This window comes from Charadrius vociferus, unplaced genomic scaffold (genome assembly GCF_000708025.1).
Source record: "Charadrius vociferus isolate BGI_N301 unplaced genomic scaffold, ASM70802v2 scaffold97, whole genome shotgun sequence".
Lineage (NCBI taxonomy): Eukaryota > Metazoa > Chordata > Aves > Charadriiformes > Charadriidae > Charadrius > Charadrius vociferus.
This window is the reverse complement of record NW_009649316.1, coordinates 2,041,595-2,048,934: the sequence shown is the minus strand read 5'-3', so window position 1 is coordinate 2,048,934 and position 7,340 is coordinate 2,041,595.

The window sequence follows — 7,340 nt, the reverse complement described above, 5'->3', positions numbered from 1 at the left end:
GACAGATTTTAGCCTGAAGGACTGTGGATAAGTGCAGCTGTCGGAAGACGGTTGGAATACACATACTGCTTCTGCAGCAAACGCTCAGCTCCCTTCTGTGGCGTCAGCATCAGAAAGAAGGCTGTTTATCATCGTGACTGACTCAGAAGAGCTATACTGCATAAATGGAAGTTTTATCATGTGATTTGTAGCTCACACTATTTTTTAGGCGTGAGTTTTGTTTTATGTAGCGATGCTACACTTAGACACTGGGGCAGTACAGTCCTTCCAGTGGTGTACCAAGCAATATGGCTAACATTTGTCTTATGGTGTTTGAAGGCTGTACGGTGGAGCTCTTGGTTTGGTTGGGTGTGTTGTTTTTTTAATGTACATATTGCTGTGCACTTTTATTAGAAAAGGCAACGGCAGAGAGATGCGTTGTGCATTTGGAAGGAAAACCAGTGGTGTTTGTGAAGGTTTCTGTCTGTCATCTTCCAGTAAGGCTTGAGATATCATAGAATTTAGACTTGGGCTGCTCTCAGGAAGCTTGTCTACCCCTGCTTTCTTAAAGATGATCACCTAAGGTGATCTGCTAGAGAGCCTTGTGCCAGGGGGGTGAAGGTACTGACCTAGAGTCAGCTAGGCAAAGATCACTCAGCTAGGTGATCTTGCAGATAAGAGGCCCAGACCATTGAAAGTGTCTTGAGCACTGTTTTGTATTGTATGAAACTCTGTTGTAGAGAGTGGAGACAAAGTGTGGGGATCTTTTGGTTTGTGGATTGTGGGGTGTTGGGGTTTTTTTTTTCATAACCTGTAATATTGAGGGAATGCACTCTGATACTTGGTGCCCGTTGGATTTTCTGAGGCACTGATGCCTTTGTGGTTTATCACATACATCTCTGCTAGTGCCGTAGTTGAACTGAGAGGTGGCAAAGGCACCCATGCCAAGACATAGTCTGCAGGATGAAGAGGGACCTGAAAGCTGTTGGGGTCTCTTAACTGTGCTCTGCAGACAATTTAACCACTTGTGGATGTGCACGGAGAGTCAGAGATGACCTGAAAAGCCTCAAAACCCATTTTGCTGCCTGTTTTGTCTTCCTTATCTAACCTTGTGACCACAGCGGTACCACTGTGGTCACAGTGGTGAGATGCAGGTGGAACTGAAAATCATCTGCAGATTGTTAGTGTTCGCATTCATGTTACTTTTGCCCATTTCAGTATTGCTATAAATTAATAAAATTAATCCTTTTGAGCCTTAATTTGGTTATCTGGACACAAACTGCTGGAGAAAGAATTGGATTATATGTTTTGATCTGTGTTGTATCCAACAGTCAGATTACATAGTTGGGCTGTATGAGTGCATCTTCTATGCTTCTATGAGTGTATTTTACATTAAATATTGTAAATCGGAGTTTGGCTGCTAGGGATCTTTCATGGTGGGCTGTCATTTTTTCAGATGAGCTCCAGCTGCGGGCCTGTAATAACTGTAACTTCATTCATCAATATAGAGTTGGGTTTTTTTTCATAAATCATATATCCATGATTTGAATGTTCCTTGTGGAAAAACAGATGAAATTGAGTGCTGCTTGCTCAGAAACGTGCTGCTTCTCCTGTTTCCCTGTTCTTTTAAATTCAGATAAATGCAGTCTTGTTTCACTGCAGGCCTTGATAGACTTGGGTTCACCTACACTTTGCTGATGCGTGGCTAGGTGTGGGGTTTTTTTGAGAAAGGCTGTTTTAAGCACATCTGATGCTTAATGTCAGAGACGTATGGTTTCTGTGTCATATAGATGAAAAATAGTTTATTACCATGCTTTAGACCTGAAGGAATGAATGACATATGAAATTCAAGCATAGAAATCGTGGTTTGCTCCCAGTTCTAAATTTGTCTGAGACTTTGGGCCATGGATACACTTACTCTTTTTCTTTGTGATGAATTGGGAATAGTATTATACCACCAATCCTCTACTTAGTTCCAAGTTTTTTTTTCAAAATTGCTCTACAAATTCAAGAATGTCACTTGATAGGGCTTTAAAAAAAAAAAGAAAGGTAAGATGAAATGACAGCCTAATACCAAAATAAAGTCTTGTCTGTTTATATGGGGCTAGAAGATCACGTAGCAAACTTGTCAGTACAGATGAGATTGCAGTTGAGGGGGGAACCCCAAACAATCACTGTTTCTGTAAGAACATCAATAGTGGTGACATGTTGAAAGCTAGATCCCAGATAAAAGTATTTGTAGACTTGCAAAGCTAATGAACTCACTGTGTGGGTACTTGGTGTTTGTTGATGCTACACTTCAAGGAAGACTTTCAGAAATACAGGGGTGTGAACAGTAATGTTTAGTTTGAGTGTAGCATCCGAAAAGAAACTGGTGCGACATTCTTTGCTGCTGATGATGTTTCCTTGATGTTTCTGATGCTGCAAGATGTTCTTGCTTTGCTACTGCTTGGATGAAAATGTAAATAGGGCAGATTTTTTGGATAGGCCTTGTGTCCTGTTTTGAGTTCTTCCTTCCTAGATCCACCTTAATCTTCAGATAAATCTGTGAAGTTCTTAAGCCTCCTTCATGCTACCTTTTCCTCTAGCCATTGGGAAAGGCTTTCAGTAAATACGTGCAATTTCCTCCCTTGCTTTTTTTGCAGGTCCTACCATGGACTCTGTGCCATGAATGCAAAATGTGGCAGCAGTTGGGCAGATGTATCGAGAACATTTGCTTTCATGATACAGAATATTGCTTCATTGTTTGCTTTTACCCTCTGCATCTTACTTTCTGTTGCTTCTTGTGTGTTATACTTTGGTAATTCCTGCTCCCTTTTTGTGTAGTGATTGTGCAGCAATGTCCTGGTTTCTGATTAAGGTTTCTAGATGCCACCAGTGATAAATACAAAATAATAGTCATCCTGACATACTATCAAACTCTACTTCTGGTGAATTATTTCCCTTTTACTTTTTTTCTGTGGTGCTAAGCACAGCAAACAGTTGCTTCTACCAGCAGAAACTCAGCAGAAGTGACTTTCCCACTGTTCATTTTCCCCTCAGTCCATATGGATTTCTCCTTAGAGCTAGGGGCAGATGCACTGTGCCTGCGCAGTTGTATGACATGCCATTGCTTGCTTTTCTGCCCTGAACTCATAACGAAATATCCTAAATGATTATAAAAGCTTTAGCACCAGCTTCATTTCATTTTAATAGACCAATAAAAGCAACCAGTGTGCAAGCTGCTGGCTCCAGCACTCCTGCATAAGCCATTAGCAAAACAACATTAGTGCCTCTTGACAAAGAAAAACAGCAGTGACAAATCCAAGAATTTTCTCTGAAAAGAAGTTAACCAAGTGGCAGTGAATCCAGAGACCCACTCTTATGCATGCTGGCTGCTGTGAGCTCTTTGTTTGAGGTTGAGAAGTTGGTACTTTCTCATAATATGTTTTATATTCTGGCTTTGTCTTCTGTAAATATCCTTTGCAGTGTTTCCAGGAATGCTGGCAACTGCCGAAGTGCCCGAGGAGCTTTTCCAGTTAACTTGTGTGCATGGAGACCTGGCAGGTTTTGCATTTTATGCATGAGACTGGCTCATCTGGCTGCCTCTTACGGTCTACCCCTGCAATACTAGCGGCTAATGTATTTGCAACATTATACCCCACACACCAGGTATGGTGTGTTGGCTTTGAAGAGCAGGAGTCTCCCCATAAGGAGCCCCAAGATGTCCCTGCTACAAGGCCCCTGGTTACCTCCCTGGTTGTGAGGAGGTGGGAAGGGAAGCATGCCCATCTCATGGGACCCAGTACCTGGAGCCTTCTGTAGTGAGCAACAACAAAAAAATCCTGGGAGCCCTCTATTTACCAAAGATTCGTTAAGTCTGCCTTGAAGGGTGCCTATAGAATTGGTATGTTGTGTATTTCAAAGTATATGGAAACTGTAAAACTACCCACTAACCCTCATTGAATATAAACTAGTACCATCTGCTTATATATTGTTCTCTAGTGTTCTGCTGTGTTTAAGAAGTAAAAGCACTGCTCAAGTTTTGGTACCTGTATGAACAGTCAATGGTTGGGGTTCAGCTGCCTGCCAGGGTGGTTGCACCCTGGTAAAACACCCAGCTGGGCAGGTCAGAAAACCTCAGCTCTGCTGACAAGCTTTTTTTTGGATCGTTTGTGGTTAGGCTTTGCCAAAGCCCTCTGCAAAGGTGATGCATGATTTTGAGAGGTTTGGTCCCCTCTCACCTGTCTCTTCCTTCATCTTCCTTCTTTCAAGCTGAAAAAAACCCACCTTTTTAATTTCACTTGCTGAATTTAAAGATGTCATGATCACTCTTTTCCAGGAAAAGCTTTCAGCATTTCAAACTGTCTTAAGACATTCACTGAGTATGGGCGTTCTCAAAAACCATTGGTTAGCTGGAGCAATTAAAAAATGCGGTATCAGCTAGAACAAGAGAGATGCTGGAAGAGAGCTGTAGGTGACCTCAGGGGAGTGAGAAGATAGGAGAAAGGATGAAATTATCCCAAAACAGAGCTTGCAATAAGAATTAATTTGCCTGTATTGTGTGTTATCTTCTCATTTAGATAGTTGTGCATTAGGTACAAATAAGGGAACTGAGACTTCTCTCTGTGCCCCTATAACCTGGAAGAGCATTTAATAAGTTTGTATAGACTCTTCCCTTCCATCTTTTTGCTTTTGCAGAACTGGGTCAACAGCACAGCATCATCACCTTTCCCTCTCGTCCAGATCTTGCTTCTCTGTTAAGATTTATTTCACTGTCCCTATAGAACATCTGCCAGTCATCTAGGTGGATGTCATTGCATGTGCATATTTTCTTAATTTATATTATTCTGTGATGTGTTTGTGTTCAGAAGTGTCACTGGCAACAATCTAAGAGCTCACAAACTGGTGTCATTGTCCCACGTGCATTCTCCTTGCTTCCTTTGACTGACCTTTGTACTTGTGATGTTTTGAAGAATGTTCATCCTGTTGTTTCCTGTCTCTTGATGTCAGTTCAGGTTTAAAGGCGATCTTTCTAACCTATCAAGAATGCCATTACTATGGTAACTAGACTTTGAGTTGCCTTTTTTTTTTTTAGAGATGATCTGAAATAGGACAAGAATTTACAAATGATCATCCTTAAACTCTCAGTGCATTGTGGAGTTTTTAGTAATCTTTGCCATTTAGTTGTCAGTCTCAGGTTGGTGATCTTCCCTCCCCTCCTCTCCCAAGGTCAGCAGCTAAAATCAAGGGGTTATGATTACTTTCACAGATGAACAGGGAGCTTTGTAGTCTGATGGTTGCAGACAAAAAAAATTTGATGTTTCGTTCTCTTTGAACAGAGTTCTGAAAAGTCAACACAAAAACATAACATGTACAGAATTCCAACAGTGTCCCACTGCAAAGCCCTACTAATTTTGGTTTCAGAGTGAAGAGTTTCTCCGGATGATGTTTCCTTTCCTTTTCTTTCTTTTCTTTTTATTTAAATGAACATTGTACTGTTCCAAGAGCGGTCCACATGGATGTGCCTGGGAGAAGTCATCAAGTCATCTCACAGATTTAGTCATCCTGGTGGTAGGGTTTTGCTTTGTTGTTATTTTTTTCCTTGCAAAAACACTGTGTGAACATGGGGCCATGGTAAAACAGCTTTGTGGTATGGGGTCCCCCCCCGTCCGTGTTGTCTCCCCCCGTCCCCAATACTGAAAGGAAAACATAGTCAACCTTCTACTTGCATTTGCTGGAAGTATAGTTGCAAGCCCTGATGTCTCACTGAAAGCTTCTGGCTGCACTAGGCTTGAATTGTGAAGAACATCCCCTAGCGTAAAGGTTTCCAAAGTGTCATACAAGTACCATTGATGGCACAGGAGCTAGTCCAGATGGATGCAGCTACCTGCTTGTGCACGTGTACGGTCTGTTCTTACTGGTGTAATACCAGCCAAGTTTTCCTTCCAAAACCTCTGTCTTAAGTGGGCTGTTGGAGCTCAGCAATGACCAGGGTCTCATCTCACCGCTTCCGTGCATCACCTTCATGGTGCAGTGCATGCAGGAGCATTGCTGTGATGTCAGGTGTGCGATTAACTGTTGTGGAGATATTTCTTCTCTTCTCCTTGTTTGTCTCAACCGAACCAACCCATCATCTTCCCCACCTCAGTCATGTTTGCCAAGAGGTTTATTTGATGATGTAGAGAGATCCGAACCAGTGTCTCTCATCTGTTGAGTGTTGGATTGAGCCTTTGTTTTCACAAGGAAGGATAGCACTGCTTGGCTCAGCCAGCGGCGGGGAAGTGAAGTCTCGCCAGAGGCTGGGTTGTTAGGGCCTTAGGGCCTTTTTTTATTGTTGATTGTTTGGTTTTTTTCCTCCCTCCCTGGAGTGGATTAAAAGCGTATCTGAGCATAACAGAGGGGTCTTGGCAATGTTACAAACTTTGACTTTTTTAAAAAATTTTTTTCCCCCCTCTCTTTAAAACTGGTACTTACCACGTTTTAAATTTTGCTCTGAGTGGGTCCTTAATGAGAGGAGAGCAGATTTTTTTTTTTTTTCACTGAATATAACCTGCTGAATGCTCTGGCTTTATGACCTCTAACTGTGCCTTTATACTTGTGAATGAGGCAAATGCAGCACGACAGAGAGAGAAGCTCTGTATTTCTAATTTTAATCAAGAGTTTCGCAATTTGCCTGTCACTTCTGAGCCTTTGAATTTTACTCCTGTACCTAAGCCTTAATTTTTCTTTTGTACTTCATCGCTACTCATGGATGTTGTGGGTGAATTTACAGGCAATGTCTCTCTACTAATTCTGCTCAGTCTAATTTTTAAATGGGTAAGTGTGAGAAGATACTTAGCAACTGAAGACAGAGCTGCAAGAGATATAACTATATAAGCATTTCTCCTGCATCTGACTTCAGTGCTTCAAAAGTGATTTTAATATTTAGATGTGTTTTTAGATTCTCCTTGCCAAACTTGAGGCATGTTTTGTTTCATTTCTGTTCCCAACAAATACCAAGTACTCTATTACTTTGCTCTGTATTAAACTAGGGAAATCCAGACTATAGACAAATTGGTTAAAGACTTTATTCAGGGAGAAAAGCAAGCAAAACCTCCCTGTGTAATGCATTTCACACCAGAAATACTCAATACTTAAAATAGAAAGAAAAATCAGCTCTTCAGCTGTAAAAATGTTTTCCACTTCATGAATTTTTATTAAGCACTTTTTTTTCCTGCTATACATGTTAGTAAGTCTGTGAGCCTGATCTGATCAGATGGTGAGTTGACTAATAATTTTAAATGAAAAAGAAAAGACAGAAGGAAATGTTTGGTGTGGACATTCAGTGGTCTACATCATGTTGTCCTCCTGCCCTTTCTCTGCTTGCTGTAGTCATTGAC